Source organism: Lissotriton helveticus, chromosome 2_1, assembly GCF_964261635.1.
Source record: "Lissotriton helveticus chromosome 2_1, aLisHel1.1, whole genome shotgun sequence".
Classification (NCBI taxonomy): Eukaryota; Metazoa; Chordata; class Amphibia; order Caudata; family Salamandridae; genus Lissotriton; species Lissotriton helveticus.
In genome coordinates, this window is record NC_136059.1 from 807,386,037 (window position 1) to 807,402,496 (window position 16,460).

Below are 16,460 nucleotides of genomic sequence, written 5' to 3' on the forward strand. Positions count from 1 at the left end.
GGAACAAGTGTCAGAGCTTGGAACCTGGGGAATTGCTGAGTATTGGCTGTCAGTTTGCAATTAAATCTATGGAGAAGTCATCTCAAACCTGCCTTTGCTTGTGTACCGCTAAGCAAAACATTTTGATGCATTTATAGTGGATGCCCCAAGGTCTTCGCTGCTTTGGATGACTGTGGAATGATACTGATTGAAAAGCGAGCTAAGGAGGTAGATCTGGGTGGAAACCTCTCTGTTTCCTAGTGCTCATGGCTTGAACTTTGATGTGGTCACAAACTGTTTTACCAAAGCCTGTCCCTGTATATGTGCTGCTCCTGCAGCCATTTCTGCAGACTTAAAAGTGTAATTTTCTCACTCCATTATGACTTCAAGGTAAGTGAACTGAAATTTACTCTGGCAGCAGGGAAATCATGATTTGAAAAGCCAGTGACTTCCGGGTGGAGGGGGAGAGACTGGGGTGACTTGGTTGACGTGGTTTCACCTTTCCAGTTGTCTTTGTACTGAGATAATAAAAAATATTTAAGGATTTTGCTTGTTCTTACTTTGAAATGGCCTCAATCATTCCCTTAGTGTGCTCAACGAACGAAGTGGCAGCCTGGCATCCAATAAGGCAATTTTAGTGACATATCTATTCAAAGAGAGTAGAGGGCAAGACATGTGAAGCATGTGTCACTTTCAGTTGACATGTGGGACTTATGTAGTCAAAGTATGGAGGATAAAAGGGAATTTGCAATATTGATGAAGGGTGCACAAGAGGTTCGAAGTCAATATGTAATTGAAGCCACTGCCCTTGCATCTCCAACTGTTCCCCAATGTTCTCTGGAGCTCTCTTGTGATGGATGCTGAAGAAAACGTGTTAGTCGGGGAGGTGTGGCTGAAAAAATAAGAAGCAGCTACAACTAGTGCTCAATTTGTAAAATAATACGTGCAAGGACCCAGCGTTTGCTCAGTAACCTGCAGCAGGTGCAATTGATTGGCAGGGGTCCCGAATACCAAGGCTGCGTAGTCTTGATTCCACCTCATGCCTATTTCATTCACTGACAGAATATCAAAACCAAAAATATTGTGTGGACAGAATAGTGTGTCAACAATATCAAGGAACTAAATATCAAGAATATAAGTGCAGATAGGTAAGTATATATTTACTATTCTTAACTACACATCTACATACCTTGAAGATATGTATCTCATAAAGGTACATATATATGGAGTTATATATGGTATAACTTCGCTTACCTATAGAAAATTATCTTCACAATACTTTTGTCCTTGATATTCTTGACACAATATTTAGTCCCACAGTATATTTGGTTCCGATATTCTGTTTAAACACCCCACCAGACATTCACTGGCCCTTCATCTCACTATTTCAGGTTCTTTTTCATGCCTGCTTTCTTTTTTGCCAATGTTATTCCCCTTTCTGTTTCGTTTGCAGTTTTTGTTTTTCTCTCTCTTGGGCTGGTTCAAAGTTTGATGAGTAAAGATAAATAATGGTCTCCAAAAATGAGAGCAGGTGGGCCCCACTTGCAACCATTGGCCCAAATTGATTTCAGCCTGCACTGGAATGACACTAAAGATCCCTACGTCAACGCCATAAAAGACCTCCTAACCGACCAAGCCCTGACTCAAGCCTGCTCTCTGCCAACCCACTCAAAAGGGGCCATTCTTGACTGGATCATTTCTAAGGAATCCTCAGTCAAGCTTATCTCCATAGACCCATGTGACTGGTCTGACCACCACTCCATCTCCTTCATTTTACCTGGGACCCGCAAGACTAAGACACCGCAACCGGTGATTCCCAAATGCTGGACCAGAGACACTAAGAACCCCTACCTTATGGAACTGGAGGCTCGCTGCACATCTGGCCCCCCCTCGCACATAACCACAGCCAGTGACCTAAATGAACATTACTCGTCATCTATATCAATCATTCTGGACGACCTTGCCCCTCTAAAACTAAAAAGACAACAAATCAAAGACAGGAACCCCTGGTTCACTGGTTCCCTCAACATGGAGAGGAGATCCCTATGGCAATCTGAAAAAAACCGGAGACAACACCCCTCTGCTATGCATCTAAAACTTCTCCGCCAGGCGAGAAACTTCTACAACAAGCTCATCCTCAATTCAAAAAAAGAATATTTCAGATGGGAATTGGGAAAGGCCAAGAATAGACCCCGTAAGCTCTTTGAGCTGGTCAAACACCAATCTAATAAACTGGCTAAAACACCGAAAGAATCCCCCAAATCTCTAATATCATCAGAGGAATTCTCCTCTTTCTTCGCTGATAAAATCACGGCATTAGGAATTGAACTCAGTACAGCTACCTACTCTCAACCCCTTCCGGACCTGCCCCCTTTTTCTGCACCACCCCCTCTGGACTCACCTAAAAAACAAGCCCACTGGACTGACTTTGAATATTATGACGAAGACTCCATCTCCAAAGTCCTCTCCCCTAAACCCAAATAACCACTTCAATGACCCGCTCCCTTCCAAATGCCTCACTGCAGTCTCCCAATCCATTGTTCCTTGCTGGACTGCAATAATAAATGCCACTCTCCAAATGGGCTCGATTTCGGACCCCTTGAAAGTCGGCCAAGTCCTCCCTATTTTAAAAAACCATCACTGGACCCAGCCTCCCCCGACAATTTCAGACCTATCTCCAATATCACGCTATTAGCCAAAGTATTGGAGAAGTGTGTACAACAGCAACTAAGTCAGCACATCAACAACTTCCACCTACTAGATGACTTCTAATCTGGATTCAGACCGGGGCATAGCACTGAAACTACTATGCTCCACTTCGTGGATGATGCCCTCCAAGCCCTAGACCAAGGCAAAACCTGCCTTCTAATCCGCTTAGATCTATCCTCTGCCTACGATACGGTCAACCATGATAAACTACTCGAATGCCTCAATCTCAGGATGGGTCTGGATGGTGTGGTCCTAGATTGGTTCAGGTCCTTCCTCCATAACCGATCTCAGAGATTCCTCATTAACGGCAACCTATCAGCTCCTACCCCGGTCACGGTTGTAGTCCCCCCCAGGCTCAACCCTGTCCCCCGCCCTCTTTAATCTTTACTTAGAGCCACTCACCGAAGTTCTTTGTACCGCCAACATCTCTTACCATACGTACGCGGACGATACCCAAACATACATCAATATCTCTTTGGTCAAGGAGGTCCTCTCCCTGAATGAGACCCTGAAACTGACTGTCCAATGGCTAGCCGGTAACCAACTCAAACTCAACGCAAAGAAAACTGAATTTCTCCTAATCTTCCCTTCAAAAGCCAACCCAGAGATTCAGATGTGAATCAAGGCCATCACAGCCCTAAACTGCCCGCCGGCCATTGTGGAAAATCCCCGGGCATAATCCTCGACTGTAACCTGAACATGCAAGATCACATTAACTCGATGGCTAAAGCAGCTTGATTCCAACTGAGCTACCTATGGAAGCTGAAACCTTTCATCGATGCTCCTGACTTAAAAAAGGCAGTTCAAGCTCTGGTCATCTCTAGACTGGAATATGGATGTTCCACCCTTACTGGTCTACCCAAGATCTCCCTAGCACCTTTAAAAGCTTGCCTCAACGCAGCCGCCAGACTACTCACCGGCACCAGGAAATTCGACCAAATCTCTCCACATATGAAAGCGCTGAACTGGCTCCCTCTAGAGGCCAGAATTCAGTTGAAACTGGCATGCATTACACATAAGGCTCTATACTCAAACTCCCCTGCTTATCTGGCACAGAAACTAGTGGTATCTGGAGGAAGCAGGAACTCCCGGTCTGCTAGAAACTTCTTACTCCAACCCGCCTTTTTTCAGAAAAAAAGAACCTAAAATAGGGGGTTCACCGGGGCAGCACCAAGAATTTGGAACTCTTTCCCACTCGCCATCAGAAGAATCCCTTCTCTAGCACGTTTCAGGAAGGAGGCCAAAACCTTCCTCATGGGTAAATTCCTCGTCTAATGCCTGCCCTCATCCACCACACTGTGCCTGATAAATCTAAGACTATCGCTTTTTCCCCAGATCACCAACTCTCCCCACAGAGAATATGTGAGGTCTTTGTTTTTACTGACTTTAACTATGATTGCAATCACACAGTTATATCCCCCTTTTCCCCTATGTTCTCAACACCCCTGCCCCGCGCCAACCTTTTGTATAATTTTGTACATTTCTGCACTTTAGACTTTGTTTGTGCACCTCTGTATATCATGTAAAGCGCTCTCATACCCTCACGGGTCAAGTTTGCCCTCTATAAAACACTAAAATAAATTAATAAAATTAAGCACTAGTTGCAACCCCAACACTTTTGTCAAACCCTTAGCTTCGTCTGAAGGGAAGGCTGCCCAATATGGAAGTGTAGACGTTAATTTAGGCTTTAATGCTTGAAGGGGTAGCAGAAATAACTATCCATCCACGAGGCAAGATTTCTCAATAAGTATGTCAACTATGTTGGCTTTTATACCTAGAAAATGTTGAATTACAGTAGTTGTATTGATGGCTGAGAATTTCTCAAAACCAGATATAAATGGCCCTTTTCCCCCCTTCCACGTTATTCTATCTACCCTCAAAAAACAAAGTCTGGAAAGAATACAGACAAAATAACTACCAAGGATTGAAGGAGCAAAGGAAGGATTTGTGAAATCATGGTGATGGAGACTAGCTTTATTACACCTAGTTAGAAGATTCACTGAACGTGAGAAAACAGGGGGAGGGGGGAGGAAAATGGTAAAGCAAGAGAACGAGGCCTGGCCAAGCAAAGGGGGTGAGCAGCATCTCTGATATGGCAAGCTTGCTGCAATTCAGAGAAAACTGGTAGTGACTATGGGTGGGCAAAATATTCTGTTCCACCCACAAAATTAGGGGAATTCTATCCACTCCCCATTTCTCTTTAACAAGGAGTTCTGGCCAAATTCCGCCAATCACTGTGTGGCGGAATTTTTCTCACGCAAGACTCCAGAATATAAGGACTGACAAGCACGAGCGAGATTTGGTGGCCCCAGCAAACTTTTCTAACACAGGTGTTTGCCACCATTTGCGGCTAGAAGGCCTGATCAAGTAGATTTTCCACTCGGGCGGCAGCAAAATCAACTCGAATGCTAGCGCGCTTTTGCACAACGCATGTTGCCACTCCCTCTTGTTTTCAGCGCAACTTGAGGTACTGGTGCTACATTGCGCAATCTCGCAGAGTTTTTCTGTAACCCCACAGAATTCTACAGAAAGAAACTCCATAAGTACCGCCCACCCCTAATGGTGATCAAAACACATTCCTCGGATTCTGTCTCTTATGTGTTAAAAGAGGACTCTAGATCTGATGCACTGCCATGCAATGCACAAGTGATTTACTGGAAAATAACTATGGAAATTGCATTGATATTAACCCTTTCGACGCTGATGACGAGCTGGGCTCGTCATGGTGCACACTGGTCGTGCGCCGATGACGAGCCCAGCTCGTCATGAGCCCCACCCTTGGGGGAAGCGCTGGCGCTCCCCCCGAGGGTGCCCGATCGTGCTGGCTGGTATGGGGATGGCAGCGGAAGAGCTTCCGCTGCCCCCGCCCCTTCCCATGGGAATCCCGGGACGTCATCAGGGAGTCCCCGGCGCTCGGGAAAACATTTGCTTCCTGAACGCCGAGGAGTCAGGTAAGGTTTTTGCGCGTCTGGGGGGGTTTGGGGCCGCAAGGAGGCATCAGGGGAGAGGAAAGAGATTTTCTCTTTGCAGGGCATTTCTGCCTCACGATCGCACACAGCGTCGCGATTGTGCAGCGGAAATGCCCACCACTAGCACCAGGGATTTAAATTTAGTTTATAGGAAGCGACCCCTTGGGCAAGGGTCGCTTCCAGGTGGGCTCTGATTATGTTTTGGATTTTCTGACCCCCCCTGGGGGCAAATCAGCCCAGTTTTTCGGCCGTTTTGCCCCCCAGGGGGGGGCAGAAATTCCCCACTAGCACCACGGACATGTTTTGGGGTATATATGTTTATTTGGAAGCGACCCCTTGGGCAAGGGTCGCTTCCAGGTGGGCTCTGATTATGTTTTGTATTTTCTGCCCCCCCTGCGGGAAAAACGGCCTGTTTTTTCGGCCGTTTTGTCCCCAGGGTGGGCAGAAATTTCCCACTAGCACCAGGGATATGTTTTGGGGCATATTTTTTTATTTGGAAGCGACCCCTTGGGCAAGGGTCGCTTCCTGGTGGCTAATAATTTTGTTTTTGATTTTCTGCCCCCCCGGGGGCAAATCGGCCTGTTTTTTCGGCCGTTTTGCCCCCAGGGGGGGGGGGGCAGAAAATCGCCACTAGCACCAGGGATATTTTGTTTGCAAGGTAGTAGTGACCCCTTGTGCAATGGTCACTTCCAGGAGGGGGCTTAATCTTTTATGTACATTTTCTGCCCCCCCGGGGCAAATAGGCCCGTGTTTTCTTGCCCGTTCTGCCCCCAGGGGGGGCAGAAAATGCCACTAGGCACCAGGGATTGTTTTTTTGCAATGGAAGTGACCCCTTGGGCAAGGGTCACTTCCAGGTGGGGGTCAAATGTAGATTTACATTTTCTGCCCCCCCGGGGGCATTTAGGTCTGTTTTTTTCAGCTTTTGTGCCCCCTGGTGGGGGCAGAAATACGCCACTAGACACCCGGGATTTTTTTGTTTGTAATGGCGGCGACCCCTTGGGCAAGGTTTGCTTCCTAGAGGCAACTTGTTTTAGGAATGTTTTTCTGCTCCACCCCCCACCCCCCTGGGGGCGAATTGTGTTTTGTAGTGTGTGGAAGTGAGCCCTTGGGAATGCTTGCTTCCAAAGGTGGTTATATTTTTGGATGTTTTTTACTGGCTGCCTCCCTTGGTGCCAGTCGGTCTTTTTTTGTCCTTACTGCCCCAGTGTGAGGGGGGTACAGTTAGGACCAAAAGACCGACTGGCACCAAAGGGGGTAGACAGAAAAAAACATCCAAACATTTAACCAGCGTCTTGATGGAAAACTTCACCTAAACCCCATTGGTCTAAGCCCTATTTGATGGCACATCTGGGCGAATGTAAATTTGGGGGGCAAATTTGTGTGTTGTTTTTAAGCATGGGCGGATTTTGGGAATTGGCAATCCGCGAACTTGCGTATTTATGGATTCGCAATCCGCAAAATCCGCGAATTTGCGGATTTTTTTTTTGTGTTCGCAAGGGTTTCTGCCAGTTCGCGAGAGTTGTGTACCAGTTCGCAATTGCGAACTTACTTGTCGGCTCGCAACGGCCGCGACTATGTTGTTTCTACGTCTGGTTCATCATCACAGGTTCACAGCACCCTCTGTTTCACCACTGCCACCCTCTGGTACACCCATGCCACCCTCTGGCACATCACTGCCACCCTCTGGTTTGCTTATCACTGTAGATTATGGGGGTGAAAAAAAGCAAGCACACCTGCCCTGCTTCAACTGACATGAATTAATTTGGGGTTGATTAATGTGTCACTGAATTTAAACTGCCAGTCTGGCACCTGCTTCCTTATCTGTAATTTGCTTTCTGTTGCAGTGCAATTTTTTTTCACAGGACCTTTGTGGCCTACTTGTAGCTATTCTCTGAGCCTGCTGTGAGGGTCAGAGCAGGGTCATAGAATAGTTGCAAGTAGGCAACTGAACTCTGAAGGGGCCCCTCAGGAAGCACTACAGGGAATGGTTACTAATGATAAGATTGAACTTTTGCACCCGCTGAGTGCTTTCAGTTTTGCAAAAATCCAAATATTCAGCAGCATCCACAAAAAGTAACCCTTCCAGGTCAAGATCCAAATCAAAGTGACCAGGACATGAAGAAAGCACTGGGAGGAGCCTGCTGGACAGGAACATGAAGTTGGAGACTGTGGGGCACATCCTTCCTCCCACCCCCGCCCAAAATGGACTCCTTGCAAAGAAAAAGTGCAGGCAAATGTCAACCTGAGGAGTTATTCTGATAAAAATCATAATTTTCAAGGTTTATCCTGCCTGCTGGTGGATTTCTTGTGCGAAATTGCAAATTTTGCAATCTCGCAATTGCAAGATTGTCGCTGCCCGCCGCATCTATGTGTTCGCAAGTGTTTACTCCCGCGAAATTGTATAGTATTCTAGTTGGCAAGTGCGACCAAGCAAAAAATCCGCTTCGCACGGATTTTACGAATTTTCGGCAAGTTCGCGAGAGTTCGCGGATTGCGAATTTGCCGAAAATCCGCGAGCGGAACGGATTTTACGCCCATGCTTAGTTGTTTTTTTAATTGTTATATTGTTTGCGAAATGTAGTAGTCATTTTTATTCTATTCTATTTTCTTCTTGTTACAGGCTTTTGCTGTTTGGATTGTTGTAGGTTGCGGCTCTGTTACTGCTGGTTTTGCAGCTTGTGTAGTTGCATGTGCTTGGTAAGTGAATGTATTTTGTACTACTTTCCCTAGATGAATGTGTTTTTGTTAAAGGTATACTTATAGCAGTTTGTGTGGCTCTGTGTTTTATGTTTGTTACATTTTTTTTAGCATTAGTGCTTGATGTGCACTTTGTTGTCTAATCTGTACTTTTTTTTTTCTTGCTAGTGGGATATCATTTCTTTTTGCTGTGTCTCAGCAGAGTAGGTGCTGGTGAGTGTAGCTATATTTGGTAAGAGTTACATTTTTTTGGATTGTATAGATCTTTGTGTGAAAGCCTTACCTTGTTTACTTCTTACTTTGCATAGTGTAGGTTGTTGTTCACTTGTGTGTGCAGTCTTCTTGCTTTGTCAGGATAATGGCTAGTCGCAGGATGACTGCTCAGCAGGTTCTTGGTTTGCTTTTTGAGTCTTCCTCTGACCATGGTTCAGAGACTGACTCCGATTCGGACCCAGAGGTAGGTGCAGAAGATTCAGGCAGTGAGTTTTCTCTTTGCATGGAATCATCGGATGATGAATCTTCTTCTAGTACTGATGAAGTGCCTGTGGTAGAGGAGGACATTGATGTGCCGGTAGTGGGCCAAGAGGCATCTGGGCTGCTGCCTAGGGCCGCAAGGTTTCCCTTTTTTACGTCGGCAAGAGGCATGTGGGCTGCAGGCTGTGCCCAAAAGGCTTCACATTGCTGTGGTGCGCCAAGAGGCATCTGGTGCTGTTCGTCTTCCTGTTGGTGTAGTGCAGCAAGAGGCATCTGGGGCTGTTAGGCTTCCCATTGGTGTAGAGCGGCAAGAGGCATCTGGGGCTGCTAGGTTTCCCGTTGGTGTAGTGCAGAAAGAGCCCTCTGGGGATGCTAGGTTTTCTGTTGGTGTTGTGCAGCCAGAAGTATCTGTGGCTGTTAGGCTTCCCGTTGGTGTAGTGCAGCAAGAGGTTTCTGGGCTGCAGGCTGGGGTGGCTGCTCCTCCCGTTGATAGGGATGGCCTCTGGGTTGCCCCTGGCATGGTGCAGCCGGCATTGCCAGATTTCACTGGTGTTCCTGGGAGTAGGGTGAATACTGAGAATTTTCTGCCAATACATTTATTTCAGTTGTTTTTTGATGATGTGTTTTTGCAAGAGATTGTTGAGCAAACTAATTTGTATGGGACAACAGTGCCAGCTTTAAACCCCATTCTAGAGCTACCCAGTGGACTCCCACAAATGTTGAAGAGATGAAGAAGTTTTTGGGATTAACTTTTTTGATGGGCTTGCTAAGGAAGCCATCAATGTCTTCATATTGGTCCACTAGTCCCTTGATGGCAACCGCTATATTTCCAGCAATCAAGAGTCGTGATCGGTATATGCTACTTCTTCGGATGATGCATTTAGTTGATAATGGTTTAGCATTGCCATGCGATCACCCTGATTGTGACCGTCTTTTTAAGATTCGGCCTGTCCTTGATCACTTTGTTGATCGTTTTTCTGAGATCTTTGAAGAAATAGCAGTGGACGAGTCTTTGCTATTGCTCAAGGGCCACTTGGTTTTTAGGCAATACATTCCTAGTAAGAGGGCACGCTATGGAATCAAACTGTATATGGTGTGTGACAGTGGGACTGGATATGTCTATAATTTCAGGGTGTACACTGGTAAGGAGTCCAGCATTAACCCTCCTGGTTGTCCTTCCACTTTTGGAGTGACTGAGAAAATTGTGTGGGAACTAGGTAGAGGATTATTTAACAAAGGCCACCATTTATATGTAGATAACTTCTACACTGGTGTGCGGTTGTTCAAGGAATTGGCCAAAGTGGGCACTGTTGCTTGTGGCACAATGCGCTGTAACCGTAAAGGTTTCCCAAAGGAACTTGTTTGCAAAAGGCTTGTGAGGGGACCGTCCAGTGCATTGCGATGTGGGGAGCTTCTAGCTGTGAAGTTTTCAGACAGGAGAGATGTGTACATTCTGACTACTATCCATGATGAAAGCACTGTACCTGTGCCTGTTTGGGGTCAGGGTGCTGAAGTGCGCAAACCTGTGTGCATTGTAGATTACAATAAGTACATGGGTGGTGTTGACAGAGTAGATCAGAGGTTGGAACCTTATGCTGCTCTTCGAAAGGCTTACATTTGGTACAAGAAGTTGGCTATCCATCTTTTCCACTTGGCATCCTTTAATGCATATGTTGTGTTCCAGAAGTCTTGTCCTGAGTCGAAGATGCCTTTTGTTAAGTTGCAGGAGTCTATAATAGGCAGCCTTGTACTAGTGGAACAGGCAAGTGTTCCTAGATTTGGAGTGGTGGAGGATGTGGCTAGATTGAAAGATCCCCACTTTCCTGAATACATTCCTCCCACATCCGCAAGAGACTTTCCGACTAGAAGATGTAGAGTCTGTTGGCGAAGAGGCATGCGGAAGGAGTCTCATATGTACTGCCCTGACTGTCCTTCTAAGCCTGGATTGTGTGTGTCAGCTTGTTTTAAATCGTACCACACGCAAAAGAAGTTTTGGGAGTTTTAATGAGCTGTAAAGTGAACTGCCTGGTCTGTATTCTGTAATTGGCATTAGTGCAATGTGTTTAGTTTTAGAATTTGTGTTAGCAGATTTGTAGGTATTTCCAATTGGTTAGTGTTATTTTGAAAAAAAGAATTCTAAATGTGATTGTGGTGTGTGCAGGCTGGTGCTTGGATGGCGGTGTGCGTGGACTGGCGCTTGGCTGGTGGTGTGCGTGGACTGGTGCCTGGATGGCAGAGTGCATGGATTGGTGTTTTGCGGGTGGTGTGTGTGGATTTTTGTTTGGCTGGCGGAGTGCATGGTTTGGTGCAAAAATAAATTTTTGGCCTGTTCTGCTTTGGCCCACCCACACAAGTGAGGTATCATTTTACTCGGGAGAACAAGGGGAACGCTGGGAGGTAGGACATTTGTGCCGGCACGGAGATCCCACGCAAAAATGTATGGAAAAGTGTTTTTTTTAACCTACATTTAAGGTTTGCTGGGAATTCTAGGTAGGAAAACGTTGGGGGACCTAGGCATGCCATATCTCCCTGGACTCCCCCAGGTGTCTAGTTTTCAGAACTGTTTGAGTTTGGTGGTTTCCCAAGTTTGCCGCCGAGTCCCGGGCCAAAAACTCAGGTGCCCCCCCAAAACATAAGGTAGTTTTGCTAAATGTAATTTTTAAATCTCCACCGTACAATTTGGGACTTTTCCTGTTGCAGCACTATGCCTACCCACACATGTGAGGTACCATTTTTTTCGGGAGACCTGGGGAACGCTGGGTGGGTGGAAATTTGCTGATCCACGCAGATTCCAGAACTTTCCACCACAGAAATGTGAGGAAAATGCATTTTTTTTGTCAATGTTTTAGCTTCCAAGGGATTCTGGGTAACAGAACCTGGTAGGAGGCAGTCGAGTCACTCCATCCTGAATTCCCCTGGGTGTCTAGTTTTCAAAAATGTATAGGTTTGCTAGGTTTCCCTAGGTGCCGGCAGAGCTAGGGTTCAAAAACAAAAGGTAGGCTCTTTGGCAAAAACGGGCTATTTTTCACTGCGAAATTGAGGTGCGACCACGTTGAGTTTTGCGCAGTTTCCTGTCACAGGCACTAGGCAGACCCAGGCAAGTGAGGAACCATTTTTTTCGGGGGACCTGGGGGAACGCTGGGTGGGTGGAAATTTGTTGATCCACGCAGATTCCAGAACTTTCCACCACAGCAATGTAAGGAAAATACATTTTTTTTGTCAATTTTTTTTAGGTTTGCAAGGGGTTCTGGGTAACAGAACCAGGTGGGAGGCAGTGAAGTCACCCCATCCTGCATTCCCCTGGGTGTCTAGTATTCAAAAATGTATAGGTTTGCTAGGTTTCCCTAGGTGCCGGCAGATCTACGGTTCAAAAACGAAAGGTAGGCTCTTTGGCAAAAAAGGGCAAGTTTTCACTGCGAAATTGAGGTGCGACCATGTTGCGTTTTGCGCTGTTTCCTGTCGCAGGCACTAGGCAGACCCAGGCAAGTGAGGTACCATTTTTTGGGGGAGACCTGTGGAAACGCTGGGTGGGTGGAAATTTGTTGATCCACGCAGATTCCAGAACTTTCCACCACAGAAATGCGAGGAAAATGTGTTTTTTGTCAATTGTATAGCTTTGCAAGGGATTCTGGGTAACAGAACCTGGTAGGAGGCAGTCGAGTCACCCCATCCTGAATTCCCCTGGGTGTCTAGTTTTGCAAGGGATTCTGGGTAACAGAACCTGGTAGGAGGCAGTCGAGTCACCCCATCCTGAATTCCTCTGGGTGTCTAGTTTTCTAAAATGTATAGGTTTGCTAGGTTTCCCTAGGTGCCGGCAGAGCTAGGGTTCAAAAACGAAAGGTAGGTTCTTTGGCAAAAAAGGGCAAGTTTTCACTGCGAAATTGAAGTGCGACCACGTTGCATTTTGCGCTGTTTCCTGTCGCAGGCACTAGGCAGACCCAGGCAAGTGATGTACCATTTGTTTCGGGAGACCTGGGGTAACGCTGGGTGTGTGGAAATTTTTTGATTCACGCAGATTCCAGAACTTTCCACCACAGAAATGTGAGGAAAATGTGTTTTTTTGTCAATTGTATAGCTTTGCAAGGGATTCTGGGTAACAGAACCTGGTAGGAGGCAATCGAGTCACCCATCCTGAATTTCCCTGGGTGTCTAGTTTTTAAAAATGTATAGGTTTGCTAGGTTTCCCTAGATGCAGGAAGAGCTAGGGTTCAAAAACGAAAGGTAGGCTCTTTGGCAAAAAAGTGCAAGATTTCACTGCGAAATTGAGGTGCAACCACGTTGGGTTTTGCGCTGTTTCCTGTCCTAGGCACAAGGCAGACCCAGGCAAGTGAGGTACCATTTTTTCCGGGAAACCTGGGGGAACGCTGGGTGGGTGGAAATTTGTTGATCCACGCAGATTCCAGAACTTTCCACCACAGAAATGTGAGGAAAATGCATTTTTTGGTCAATTTTTTACCTTTGCCAGGGATTCTGGGTAACAGAACCTGGTGGGAGGCAGTGAAGTCACCCCATCCTGAATTCCCCTGGGTGTCTACCTTTCAAAAATGTATAGGTTTGCTAGGTTTCCCTAGGTGCCAGCAGAGCTAGGGTTCAAAAACTAAAGGTAGGCTCTTTGGCAAAAAAGGGCAAGTTTTCACTGCGAAATTGAGGTGCAACCACGTTGCGTTTTGCGCTATTTCCTGTCGCAGGCACAAGGCAGACCCAGGCAAGTGAGGTACCATTTTTTTCAGGAGACCTGGGGGAACACTGGGTGGGTGGAAATTTGTTGATCCACGTAGATTCCTGAACTTTCCACCACAGAAATGTGAGGAAAATGCGTTTTTTGTCAATTTTTTAGCTTTGCAAGAGATTCTGGGTAACAGAAACTGGTGAAAGGCAGTCGAGTCACCCCATCATGAATTCCGCTAGGTGTCTAGTTTTAAAAAATTTATAGGTTTGCTAGGTTTCCCTAGATGCCGGCAGAGCTAGGGTTCAAAAACAAAAGGTAGGCTCTTTGGCAAAAAAGGGCAAGTTTTCATTGCGAAATTGAGGTGCGACCACGTTGCGTTTTGCGCTATTTCCTGTTGCAGACACTAGGCAGACCCAGGCAAGTGAGGTACCATTTTTTTCAGGAGACCTGGGGGAACGCTGGGTGGGTGGAAATTTGTTGATCCACGCAGATTCCTGAACTTTCCACCACAGAAATGTGAGGAAAATGTGTTTTTTGTCAATTATTTAGCTTTGCAAGGGATTCTGGGTAACAGAACCTGGTGGGAGGCAGTCGAGTTACCCCATCCTGAATTCCCCTGGATGTCTAGTATTCAAAAATGTATAGGTTTGCTACGTTTCCCTAGGTGTCGGCAGAGCTATGGTGCAAAAACTACAGCTAGGCACTTTGCCATAAAAGGGTCAATTTTTAACTGCAAACTTGAGGTGTGACCACGTTGCATTTTGCGCCGTTTCCTGTCGCAGGCACAAGGCCGACCCGCACAAGTTAGGTACCGTTTTTATCGGGAGACTTAGGGTAATTCAGATTTGTGAATCAACTGTTATTACCTATTGAGTTTTCATGCATTTTTCTCTTCACAATGAAAGACATTGTGTAAAAAAAATATCATTTTGAAAAATGACCAATAATTCGAATAGTAGTATGAGTATTCCCAATTTTGAAAATGTGCAAATATATACTGTTTCTAAACTCTATAACTTGTACCCAATTCATAAATACATAGGTGTCTTTCCTTCCAAATTTTCCATGTATACATTTTCAAAGAATAAGTGCTCTATACCCGATAAATAATAAAATACCATTGCAAGTTGCTGCTCAGTTTTTCACTCTGGGTTCGTCGGGTTCTTGGTGAAACTACACGTCCTATATATCCACACAACCAAGAAGGTCAAACGGATGTAACGGTATATTGCTTTCAAAGAGTTGTCAAAATTACAAGAAGTTACAGGTGAAAAAGTTGAGACAAAAGGCTGTTTTTTTAACTAATTTTCAATTATTCCTATATTTAACTGTTAGTTTCGATAAAGAAACCTTCATGGATTCAGACAAATGACCCCTTTCTGAATTTAGAATTTTGTCTACTTTTCGAAAATGTATAACTTTCCAGGATCCATTATTGCTTTCAAACTCATTTCTACCATTACCTGGAAGGAGGTTAAAAGCTCTAAAAATAGCAAAAATAGGCTACGTCCCAGAAAAATGCCAAAACTGTGTGAAAAATGTTGGTTCTCTGACAAAAGACTGTCATTCCCTAAAAGCTGAGAAAATGGAGATTTCAGCCCCACAAACCCTTTTTTGGTAATATTTGCAGGGAAATACCCAGAGGCTTTCATTTGCAGCACGTTTTCCCAATTTTTCTGAAAAAAAACTAAAATGTTACTGTATTTTGCTTAATTTCTGGGACTCCTCCAAGGGAATCCACAAACCCTGGGCACCTTTAGAATCCACATGATGTTGGAAGAAAATTTGGCGTGGAACCTTATGTGGTCAAAAAGTTACAGGGGCCTAAGCGCGCACTACCCCAAATCGCCAAAAAAAGGCTTAGCACAGGAGGGGAAAAGGCCTAGCAGCGAAAGGGTTAATTCCAGGCTGAACCCTTTGTCACCAACTAATCCAGAAGGGAGGAATGCCCATGGAAGAAAACTGGCGATCCATTCCATGCCTGAGCCCTTAGTGGAAATCATCTGCAGAAGCTGTTTGCTCAGAACAATCCTGCCAGACCAGAGTTTATGTAGATTAAGAACACTTCAGCTTGGCAGGCTACCATCTTTGAGACACTCCATTAGAAGATTAACACCCTAGTCAAAAATATAGGGGTTTTGTCTGAGTCCTATGGATGTTGTGTGAGCGGTGTGTGCTTGACCGCCCTCGAAGACTCTGTACAAGATGAGAAAAGTAAGCAAGGAAAAGGTGGAGAGTGTAATTATGAAAAAGCAACAGCTGTAACCTGGTTGCCACCATGATTTAGTTCCTTAGCTACTCAATGAGGATTTCGTTATAGAAGGCAAGAAAATGTTGAATGAAGAGTTAAGCAGTGCTAGAGTTCATTGAGTTCACTATCCTTGTGTTTTCATGGGATAGAAGCAGCATGCAACATCCCCTCTAATAAATTGGAGATTACATTTTCAGGATTTTACTGAAGTAGAAGTGACCTTAAAGTAAGCCTAGCAAGGGGACAAGTAAGTGAAGTGGCAGCAGGCACCCATGTTTCCACTGGGCTGAACTAGTGAACTACCCACTAAATGGAACCCGCACTCTACATCCTTTACATATCAGATGAGTGTTGTGCTGTTTCAACTTTTTCTTTTTCTTGACTCAATTTCTTTTGTTTGTTTTCCTGTTTCTCAAGGTTGGGAATGTGTACTCTAGGTGTATAAAATACTTAAAAGAGGGGATATTTGGAGAGTGAGGGGTGAGTAGGATGCTTATGGTTGGAGGATTTTGACCCCTCGGAAGGGATGGGGAGAAAACAGAGTACAAACACCAAGGTAAAGCTAGAGCTCACACTTCATATAGTTCTATGGTTGAAAAAAAAGAAGGGTCAAATCGAAGTAGGTCTCAGTGGGTGCTCGTAATGAAGATATCTGTATCCAGTTAACTGAGGGTATCCAATCTGGAACCCTTACAGAATGCTTGTACACCAT